We start from the raw sequence: 12559 nt of genomic DNA, 5'->3' as shown, positions 1-12559 counted from the left end.
ACACCACTAACATTCTGAAGTTTCAAAATGGATAAGAACACCTTTTTTGGGGAAAAAAATTAGAATATATATAACATGGCATACGCAAATTATTTTTACCAAAAGTGGAATATTTGTGGTTGCAAGTATTCACACCCTATTGCCGGGTAGGACTACCTTTGGATTTCACAGCTGCAAGTTCATGCTGTACTATCTTTGCACATCTGGATCCTGAAATTAGTGCTCATTCTTTTTAGTAAAATTGTTCCAGCTCAGCATTATGGGGATTTATGCAGAACCACAAATTTTTAATTAGTTTATTGGTTTGATTTAGCCAAATATAGTTTTGACTATATGCCGAATGTGACTGTCATAGTCCCTGAAGTGAAGCTCTGTCCCATTTATCTTGAATATTTAAAGGAACCCCATACTCTAATAATCACTGACGTTTCCTTTGCCCACTTCATCAAAATCTGCTAGCTGATGGTCGTCCTTACCCAATACATGCTCTGACATAGAACAAGCCTGAGGACTACATTCTTGCTTTGGGATATAGATCTCAATTTGCACCAAAAGTGTCCTAAAAGTAAAATTTTCGCATGAAACTCTTTTTACACACATATAGTATATGTGTAATCTTTTGACACACTTTTAACTGGATTTGATAGTTTATTTTGTAAGCAATGGTTCACGTCTCATCACTTTTCCAGCTTTGGGGCACATCACCATTTACAGCTGTACCAAGAAGTTTCTGTCATACCTGTGTACCTCCAACATTCTAGGTCTTCATTTGCCAAATTTGATGCCAATTCTTGGAGTGGAAACTTAATTGCACTTTAAGCTTCAAGGCCTTGTTAAGGCATATGTATTTTAGGATCATAGTATGCATAACAGTTTAATTGTACAATGGTGGACCACCTTTCCCCAAAATTCTTATCTTCTTCTCATCATCAACTATTTTGTCTACCTCCATACCTAAAACCTCAAATTAAATCTCTTCTAATTCCATTCTAGAACAGACAACTGCTTTACAGAATCAAGTTAATTATCTATTATAGTGTTGTGTGATGAACACAACAAAGAAAAGAATATATGTAGAACGGTTACCTTTTACAAGTTGTACTTTGTACCTTTTCCACCCCCAAATCCTTTGTGTTGGCTTCAGAACTGGTGAGGAAATTATAGCTTTTCTTTTTTTTGCCTAAGACATAAGGTTTTGCTCTTGTAAAGCAAACACAATTTTTGATCAATAAAAGAATGATTCTAATTATCAGGTTGTAGTACTACAAATTAGTGTGAGCAGATAACCATGCAAAGTATTATAGCAGTGCTAACCACAGACCATCTATGGAAAGTATGCATTTTTTGTTAAATATTGTTGTTTGTAATGCAAAAAAAAAAAAAACATATTTCTTCGGCTTATAACTTGTAACTTGCCATTTTTGCAGAGTAAGCTACTACAAAGTCTTTAGACATTTTAGTAAAGAGAGGGATGGAAAAGACAGGATTTTATAGGCAGAACATATATTTAAAAGATTTAATATATACAAATCCTTACTTTGGCACCGACTGTTATTCGGAAATAGCTTAGCGTAAATTTAGGATATTGCTTTAATGCACCTTGTTAGATGCAGGATACCCTTGCTGGTTGAGAGAAAAAAATGTCACTTGTAATAATAAAATGGAATCATGATGTTGTCTCCATAGTCCACGTACCAGCACCAAGTCTCTCAATCCCCATAGAAAGCCCAATAGGGCGAAACATGTTGGGGGCCGAGTCAATGCTGACTTCACAAGACACTTGCTTTTAACCTATGATGCTATCCTAGCATAGTGGAACTGTGTTGGATAAGGTCTAGCACAGTAGGACTCTGTATAGTGTAGGATAATACAAATTTAATAAAGCTAAATCTTTTAAATATATGTACTGCCTTTAAAAGCCTGTCTTTTCTATTCTTTTCTTTACTATAATGGCTAATCACTATCCAGGCTAGGCAACCTATATTCCCTGCGAATACAGATAGATCGTTCTCTTGGTACTCCACAAAAAAGGGGGCTTTGACAATAGCAATCAAGCAAGTTTACTACTTTAAGATTTGGAAACAAGGGTCATATTTCTCCATTTTTACCTAATTTTTATAAACATATTAATACAATAATATGTAATATGAATATTACAAACAAGTTGTTTCTGCTACAAGTTTGTGCAACATTGCTTTTTCATTTAAAACCGTGAAAAGGAAAAAAAAACTGTCTGAGTTGACTACTCAAATACACAATTCTTTCTCTCATTTATAGTTGTTCCTAATTCTGTTACTGTTTGGAATGATTTAGATGGAGAGTGGCATCATGGTTTACAATAAACAAGTTTTATTCAATTGTTTGATTTTACGTAGAAAATCTTTGTAATAGTTTATTCATAGGTGACTGGCACTGAGTATTAGTGATTGCTTATGTACAAAGAAAAACTTAAGAATAGAAGGTTCCTATATACGGACACAACAAACTTCACATAGAGGACAAAATGTAAAAGCTGGAAGTAGTCTCTACTATGTGATTCAAGACAGATAAATTCAGCCAGAACAAACCAGCTATTGCATAGGCAGCAGAATTCACAGAATAGTGTTATCCCTAGGTTAGAATCTAGGAAGTACATGTTGACCCTTGATGATATCTGAAACAAATATGGTGTCAGCTACTGCAGGAAAAGGGAAGGATGAAGGCATTATTAGGAGTTCTGTAATTAGGAGGACAAATACCTGTAGTAAATGGTACTTTTCCAAATTACTTATCACACATGGCGTTAACATAAAATAATAACAAGATAAATAAAAAGTGTATGCCATGTAAAGATGTATTTATTAAATGCTCTACAAATATGCAAATATTTGGGGAAAAAATACATATTTTTTTGGTAATAAACTGTAGTGCAGCAGCATTTAGTCAAGCAAGACATGGCTAAGAATTGTCAAATGACAAATTTTGGAGTATCAATCGCTGCTGCCATGACACAGAAGTAAGCAGTTGTGATAACTCTGTTGTCCTCAAGAGGCAAGAGTTAATGACATTAATTAGGCATAGGCTCCTTAGCTACTGAAAAGGCTAATAAAGTCAATGCAGCACAGGCCCCGGAGCACTGAGGGGTTTAATGACACGCAGGAACGGACTGGTGCACAGTGAACTATTACATAATGGTACAAGCTGGGCACATACACAGGATGAAGTACGCTTGGAGAACAGATATATGTCCGTTAAGCAGTACAAAAATCAATTCAGCAACAATATAATTTGAAATGAAGGCACTGTGAGAATCACAGCTTTCTCCTAATGGTCTAAAAATAGCAGTACTAATAGAACTGCTTCTGGAAGACAATAACTAAATACGTTCTAAGAGTTCAACAAGTTCATTAACTGTGATGCGTTTTATTCTTTTGTTTAAGCAAATAGAAATAGACCTATAGGATTAAAATAGAATGGAGGATTTTTCCCTTTTAGAATATTGTAAAAAATAATACATAAAAACATTTAAAGGAAACTCATACAGGAATATGTAGCATGTCAGTGGTGTCCTCTTTCTGAGAAGGATTGTCGCTCTCTCTTCAAGAGATTGTGCCGCTAACCCAGATCAAGTATGTTAAAATTAAGGTCTCTGTATCTATTCTAGGGTCAGTATATCAGCCAGGCAACCAACATTTTTTCAGGGCAAAGGTTAGCAAGAATAGCATGGTATTTCTCTCTGCACAGCTTTAAAGCTGAAGAAGATATAAAAACTTTAAATCATTAAACTTTTTAATCATTAAAACTTTTTAATGCATGCAGTTTAAGTATCTGCTATTGACTGACCCTATACAAGGAACCAATCAGAAACAGAAATAGAACAATGAGATTGGATAGTGAATGGAGAAGCATCACAAAAACAATCACAATGTAGTCGGCTCAGTACTACCTGGGCTCATCAGACCAAAGGAAATTGATTGAATGAGGCACATCAGGCTGTGGAAATCTAGTGGCAAAAAGGGGAAATTCCTGTATTAAAATATATAACAATAGTTTAATGGGCTATTCATTTCTGTCTTGCTATATTTGTATGACCTTCCGCCTTAAATAACAGAAATGTAGGCTATTATATTATCTGGCCACATCACAAAAAATGAATTTACACTTTTAATGCCCATTTCCTTCAGAGAAAGGCCTAAAAGTAAGGATGCCTTGCACCCTAAAAAAACTTCTGTCATCGTTCCCAACACTGACATTGGAGTTGGACTACAGGATGTGATCAGAAGTAGCAGATACACATTGGTTCTTATATTCCTGGCTGTTAGAGGCTTAAAGATATCATTAGATCATCATCATCAAAATCACACCTGTCCAACCCAACACAATTTAGCACTCTTACCACTTATTCTGCCTTGAGTAATACTGCTGTCTATAAATGGCACATAAAGCACATAAAGAAGCGTACCAAAGTGTGATTGCTTAGCTTTGGCACTCCAGACTTTAATTTGGCACTCCAGACTTTAATCCAGACAATGCTTAAGGCATTGGCCTTTAAGTGCCAAAACAATATGTATTGACTTGGTTGGTATAGTCCAATTCCAGAAACACTGTAAAAATTTTCTACAAAGAGTAACAGAATATCAACCAATAAGTTGGACTAGAGTACTTAAACATAAGGTCATCATCTAATAGCTACAACTTAGATTTTGTTAGTAGCATTTTAAATCAAAACAAAAATGAGAAAAAGATGAAAATTTCAGAACAATTCTATAGGAAAAACCCAACGGTGCAAGGTCAGAAATTTTCATTAGACTATCCTCTATCACAAACACTAAACGATGATAAACATATACGGATGTATATGGGGAGGAAAGAATACCTCTAGCAGCCAGAATGTTCCCTAGTGAATGACTGCCACCTAATGTGCATGGACAGAGTGTAAAGTTTATATTAGGTAGAGTGCTAGTAATGTATGGTCACCATCACTAAGCATCATTTGTCCAAACTGAACTACAATGGAGAAACGTATTTCAATATCACAAACACCCAAAGAAATCCATGTGTGTGCTGTTTGTTATATGTAAAAGTATTGCAAAAAAAACCTGATGATCCCGATAGTAGCTTTGACTTAATCATTCCAGGAGGCAACCATACAGCTGTTCTTCTCTCAGCAGTGTTGCCACAAGTCTGACTAAAGTGGAATAAAGTTGATACAAAGAAAAACTGTTCTCCCCAGAAAATTTTATGCTGTGGGCAGGGAAACAGAAGACAAATTTAACGTTCCCAGTTGTTGCCATATAAATCCAGTAACCCCTATACTTCTGCGGCCCCCTAAATCTTGTTACAATTTTTTAATGTCCACCCTCTTAGTATGTCCCATTTTCCATCGTCTTTGTATTATGTCCAAACTGTCCAGTGCTCTTGTAACAAAAATTCTAATAAAGTTTATGCAAAGAAAGAAATGCTGGCAGCACCTTTGCCCCACCAACAGATTGGACCATGCAAGACAAAAAGGGGATAAATCATGTGAACTGAAAATAGGTATTTCGTAAAGTAAACGTCTCAAACATATGGCTGCTGATAATTGTGTGATTATTTACATTCAGTGTGGATAAGAGTTGTGGATGGGCTTACAGACAAATTTTGATTCTGAAAAGTACAGCTAGTGTTTAAAACAACCAAATCTCTTGTGGCAAGCCAAAATACCATGCAAAAGAAACCTGGGTAATTGGTAAATTCTCTGAGAAACAACTCTGGCAATTAGAATATTAAATCCCATTTAGGGAAAGTGTCCAGTTATTTAGGAGCTACTTCAACTCTGCACTACCTATACAGTACATTACATACTCTTTGGGATTGTGGGTCCCAGCAGTCATACCAGAACTGTGGCACAATGCTCTGCTGTACACAATGCACAATGCTCTGTGGCACAATGTGCTGCTGTAAAGGACACCAGAATAACATGAGGTATACATACATGGCTTGTACATACTCTGGGCATGATCTGTGAACATAATCTAGTTGAACGCCTACCAAAGATGGCAGCGCCCGGCGTGGACGAAAAGGAATTCTAGGATGACAAGGGACCGGATCGTGGTCCAGTGCCATTGAGGGATCTGCACGACCAAAAGAAATTGTGATTTTTTTGTATTTTCAGTTTAGGTCTGCTTTAAGCTACAGCAACTTCCCACAGATAAGATTTCACATGACAGACATCCTCTTCGAAATGAAAGCATATACTGGTCTTAGGTTCCTATTTATGTTTACAGACTCTGTGAGCTTGGTTAATGAAAAAAGTGCATATTTCTTTGCTTTTTATTTTTTTTTTTTAGCCAAACCATAGTGCTCTACAAATCCTTTGACATGTACTATTTACTGATAAAAACAAAGACTGTATATAAAAAAAAAAAACGGAATAAAATAAAACAGACCACAATATATTTCAGCTCACAGTTCCTAATATGTTACACTGAAACAGATGTCATCTAGATGCCACTTCTGTAATCCAAGATTGTACACAGTGGTATCACAGCAATGAGGGAGAAACGTGTTATCTGTTATTTATTGCTAGTCTAGTCCATCCTGGCAACACAGAATTCTATGTGACACCTGAGGTCTGGCTTTTCATGTAAGAATCCTGTTTCTTCCCTGTGTTAGAACATGTATAGCCAGCATCAGGTGACAGATAACTGATAAATGAAGGCAGCACCTCTGCAGTGATTTCTTCTCTTCTGTTCCCAGCCTTGCACCATGTTGAAATAATAGAAAGGTTACGTTGTAATTTCAAACCTATAACCATTTTAGAAGGCCGTAATAAAGATACATTTCTGTGTGTATGCTAAGTATTGAATCTGGCAGGTCACATAAATCAGCGGTGCAGACATACTGGTTCAGGAGCAGGCTCTGTAAAACTGCCCCAGGAGTTAGAATATGGCGAATTATAGTCATGTATGCACACTTTTATTGTGCACCTCATCAATATCATTGTTACACAGTCACATAATAAAAAGAGAAATCCAAAATAAAAAATAGATATATAAAATGTAATGTGCACGCTTTGTCGACACAAATGACTATGTTCCCAAACCATTTTTATTTTAATAGCGCTGACCAATGACTTTAAAGCGTAGATCTGCCACTTAATGCAATAAATCTAATCAGCCTCTGTGTGTGGTCCACACTTTAATTACATTCTCTAAATGAATTACTGTTATGTTGTATAAACCAGATGTTCTAAATACGTCTCAACAGAAATGGTTCATTTATGCTCAGTCTTTGTAAAATGATGAAGGGCCTGGTTTGAAAAGGCTTTCACTTTCCTCTGCTGTACATCAGCAATGTGTACAGTGGAGGTCACACACCTACCAGAACAATGAATATCACAGACTGAGGGGCAATGTGAACGGAGTGCTGTCCATTCATGCCACTTAATATTACACAATCATAATATATGGCATCTATTTAAAGGTCATGTTACTTTATGTCTTTAAAGAATATCCACTAGAAAGGGCTTAAAACGCAAGGACCGTAAGAGTGTTTTTAAAGGAAAAGCAAAGGTTGTTAGCTGTCACATCTAAGGCTCATTTTCAGACCCAGAAGTAGACACCTAAATGTGGTATTAGCAATGTGAATGTCCTGCACTGCATCAGGAAGCCAGGTAATAGCAACCTCAAGTGTCAGATGGGAGCCATTCTGTAAAGGAGAACAGCTGAAATGACAGGTTTGCTTGCAAGGAAATCTGGCATGACAATAAGGGATGTAGCATAACTTACTTCTTATTCCAGAAATCATCTTAAAATAAATAATGCTGCACTTTGGCACTGTTTTTATTTTCTACTTGTTACAATGTAGTTTACCAATGATCTTTTTTGGACAATCTTGTTTGCAAGCACACCCATGAAATACCAAGTCCACTCAAATTGAACCTGTACAGACAAAAACATAACAGCTGCCACTGATGACTTGATTTTTAAAAGGGTACTGGCTATGGGATTGTCATCCTGATCCTGAACATGGAAAGGTGTAAGGAGGTTTCCAATATTAACAACTAGGCACAATAAAAGGATAATTTGATTTACCATGCAAAGGAAAAAAAGTACAGCAATCCCAATTCATGGTATTTAGCGGTTTACAATGTATATAAATAGTCAAGGTGGTGATGCCCTGATACCCCTATACCCATTACGACCATGTATATGCCCTGTACCATGTCCACTAAATTTGTGTGCAATGTTAATATACTTATCTTATCCAATGTTTTTCTTATCCCTATCTGTAACCCCAGTGCTGTAAATGAAAGATTAAGGAATCTCCCCATTAAAAGCCACATTCATTACACAGAGGACCAATCTGGTGGAACCTCCATGAGTATTGAAAAGTGACTAATTTTTACCTTTTTTTTTTCTTGTCCATTGGAACTCCATGTCACCCATTTTTTGGACAGTGATTTACAAGTGTCATAATGCAGATTCATTGCTCCTTGACAAAGCTACAGGTAGGCAGAACAGAATAAAAACTTCAAAGCTGAATTGGGGCACAGACTTGCAACCTGCTAAAGGTGCAGTGGAGAGTAAAAATAACTCCTATAGTTGTATTTCCACAATGACCTTAGCAGTCTGTTTTTTTCGTTTTGTTTTTTACCTTAGCTGTAGTAGAACTGATGTTTTACCTAACATTTGCCTTCCCTGGTTTCTTTCCTTCCTTAATAATATGCCAATTTCATCTTAAATATGACCTTACAGTTTCTCTTACATGTTCATCAGTCAAGAAATGAGGTGGGCATTTTTACATTTATTGCAGATTCTAATGCCCAGTATTGGAAGCCAATTGTGTATAATAAAAGCAGAGTAAGCAATTCCAGTACACGAAGCCTGTACAGTTATGCAAGACTGAAGGTAAGGCTATCATTATAATTATAGCTTGAATATCTTCTATTTCATTTCTATAATACAAAGTGCATTACAAAGTCCAAAGCCAAGTCACTAACAGCCTCATAGAGGGGTGCATATTTCTATGTCCCTAATATTTTCATTTGACATTAGAACAGGCTAAGGCCAATTTTTGGAAGGCAAAGTTAAATAACCAACCCGCATGGTTTTGGGGTGTCGAGGGAAACCCATGCATTCATGGGAGGAAAAAATAATTTGAACTTGGGACCCTGGTGTTGCAAAGGCCAGAGAGCTAGCCAATTGACACACCATGCTACCCAGAGTTCAGATTTAATGCTTCTTAAAAAAAAAAATGTTTTATAAACCTGACTATTCTATTGGTTTAGGGTGGGCATTACCCAGCAGGGATTCTCCATATTCAGCTCAAATAGAGCTAAGAAATAGTGGGAAAAGCTATAAAAAGTACAGCAACCATACACACAAGAAGGACCTATTGGGGTTCTGTATTGGTACTCTCATAACCCTCCCAAAATGAACACTGGAACCACAATATATTCTTTTTATTCCTGATAAAACATTCAAGGACTGTTAGCTTGGGTGTAATCTATCATCAGGAAAAAGGCTGTAGACATAATGTAAAAAATGTTGGCAACCAGCTGAGGTGAAATCTGTTTGGCTGCACTTTAAATTGGCCGGTAAACTGAGCTACTTTATTCCATTAACTGTTTTTCATCTCTGCTTCCAAATTTCCAGCTGACAATTTACAGGTTATAATTCTATATGATTTGGTTTCATTAGGCTGTATGAATACTGAAGTGCAATGCAATAGAAATCACTTACCTGCTGGAACTACTCAATAAATACAGCTGATAATCCATCACATTACCAGCTGGCTTTCATCTCATTCTTACTTCTAGGTGCCAGAGGCAGAAGACAGAGCGCTATGAACAGCGTTCCGCACCCGTACAACACAAATGAACAAGTGACAGTCCAATAATAACCGGTGACCATGATCCCCACTGCCCAGCTTGCCATGTAAAAAGAGGCTTCTTGCAAACCCAAACTTATAGTCAAGATAAAAAAATATGAAAACCATTTTTGTTTTGGGCAGCTTCACACTTTTGGCAATTCTAGAGTCTGGAGGCTTTAGCAAAAAGCAGTTATTGTTCTGTGGTAGCAATTTTACCACTAACTGCATGACAATCTGTAACATTTAGCACAGGAGTAGGCAATTTTTTGAGTTTAGAAATGTGAAACATATATAAAATAGTTGTCTGAACTGGCTATGATAGCTTTTATATTGCCAAATATTGCCTCATGCATCACTTGTAGTTTGTCTTCACAAAGTGTTCTAGGAAACTGCAGAAAAATCTCTTTGCAGATGGGTCCAAATAGTTTCCTCTTCTACACAGTCAGGGGAGAAAGCAATTCACTGCCTGCACAACACCTGTTGGTGACCATAGGCCAGCCTTTCTTACCCTTAAAAGGCCCTTATAGACTGTCCTTGTAGCCTATAGATGTAGTGAATGACAGGGAGATATCTAACCAACCTTCTGGTGAAGCATCTGTCCATCTATGGATAGACCAAAGCTGCATCTGGACATGGAAACTTTGCATACAGGAAAAGGCAAATAAAAAAATAAAAAAAAATTCACTGTGAATGTATGTGGGCTTTTATCTGTGGAAAAGGTGCAAAAGCAGACAAGGCTGTTTTGTATTGTATAAAATTAACCCATCTCATAACACCTACTCACAAGACAAGCAGAGAAATATAAAGGAAAGATTTAGACACCACGATAATGATAAACGCTCTTGATTTTTTACTCCAGACATGACTTGATAAGAAGTCATGGCAGACAAATCACTTGGGGAGAACGGCACAAGTCAGTGTACCTAAACTACAAACATGTCCTAGATCAGTACTTGGAAAACAGAAGTTAAAGGATCCACATGCCAGACAAAGAACTACAATTATAAAATTAGTCATAGCAAGCTATGTATTTCTCCAATAACAGGTGTGGTAATCTGCAGAGGGAAGTAACCCACATCAGGTATGTGAATGATACCTTCAGGTCATCCTAAATATGACTACAAACCAGAATCTCATTTGTTATACATTACAATAAAAAATGGGAAGAATATAAAAATCTACTGCAGAAGCCTAACATTTCAAAGGTAAAGCTTAAATATTTGATATGAGAATCCCCAATCTTCACTCCTTGTAATTCTGCTTGGACCGGACAATGAAGAATAAAAGTTCATCAAAGAAGTTCATAGTTTGGTCCCACATTAGACTCCTGTGCCGTACAGGATTATACCCCAAACGTGTTCCCAGATTTGCACAAAGGACACAACATAAAAGACATGGATGACCCTAAAATAAGGACAAGCACGGAGATTGGACCGTATTTGTCTGTGCAAAAAATAACTTTTTCTTTTGCATCTTATCAACCAATCAGTTCAAACTTTCCCTTGAAAATAACAGCTGGAGAATTTGTTTGAATCTGATTGGTTGTTGCTGGGAAATATACACATCTTTCTGACACCTTGACAAATGGGAGAGTGAGCTTCTTCTGATTTAAAAGAATGAGCCATCTGTGGTTTTAGCGATAAACCACTCAAAGTTAAGGCAGTATGATAAATTTAGGATTCAACGACCAAAAGCCTTTGCCCCAACACTGCCGGTTTGGGTCAAGACTGGTTAGCATAGCAAAAAAACTGTAGCTTGGGCACTCAAACAGATGCTAGCAGACTACCATGAAGAACGGCACGTGCAGGTTAATGAAGTGTTAACAGCGCCTGCCTATGTAAATGACAGAAGATTTTTACTGCACATCAATGCATTCATAGGGCTGAAGCCTTTTCCATAAAGGGTGTGGAGACTTATGCTGAGACAAGATAAATCTTAGCACCAACCATCCAAATATTTCCCAAAGTTACCTGCCCCGACCTGTCTACCAGACAGTTAAACACCATCCCAGTGCAATTATCTATGCAAAAGTAGCTGAAATCAGTCATTTCCACAAGATCAATTTATTCAAATAATTAGCTAAAGACATATTTGTGCCATTACTAAGTGGCATCTAATGGAAAGCCATTCTTAAAATATGCAAAGGGTGAACCCAGATAAATAAGTTCAAATAAGTGTCACAAGGGGGAATTCTATCATCAAAAATCAGGCACATGCAAGAAAGATTCCTACATAGCATTGGATTCAGGAGATATGTTCAATATAAGATATATTATTAATTATAAAGAATGCTGAACTATAAAATACATTGCAGGAGATGATCAGAGCAGGCGGGGATGTCATATTAGTAATAAATGTAAGATTTGTCATCACAGGCAGGGTGTTTTGGTACCCATGTGCTGCATACCTGCTATAGGTGCAGATTAGTATACAAGGCTGGAACAAGCATGTGCACAAGGCACACCCCCTCCACAAATCCCACAGAACCCTTTTACTTTCATTGAACTCAGTGACACCCATATGATCACCCTGTGTGCAGGCAGCATCTCAGCACCCAGGGATTATCCCTGTACAGCTCACACACCTTCCCTAATAGGCTCATCCAGGGATGTCACTGGCATAGCCAGAGCAGTTGTGGCTTTTCCTGAAGACAGAATTAAACTTGGGCCTCTCTCAGGTTTTTTCTGCAAACAGCAGCAACAGCAGCAGCTCCTCCCTGACTCCC

The 12559-nt window shown here is 37.2% G+C and overlaps 1 protein-coding gene across 3 annotated transcripts in view; it reads right to left on the bottom strand.

The window, feature by feature from the left end:
* The window catches only part of LDLRAD4 (low density lipoprotein receptor class A domain containing 4), a 164840-nt gene that overhangs the window by 152085 nt on the left and 196 nt on the right, over positions 1 to 12559 (bottom strand). The window lies entirely within an intron of this gene.

The sequence above is a fragment of the Pyxicephalus adspersus genome, chromosome 5, assembly GCF_032062135.1.
Source record: "Pyxicephalus adspersus chromosome 5, UCB_Pads_2.0, whole genome shotgun sequence".
NCBI lineage: Eukaryota > Metazoa > Chordata > Amphibia > Anura > Pyxicephalidae > Pyxicephalus > Pyxicephalus adspersus.
The sequence above is the reverse complement of the archived record's forward strand: the minus strand, read 5'-3'. Positions and strand labels throughout refer to the sequence as shown.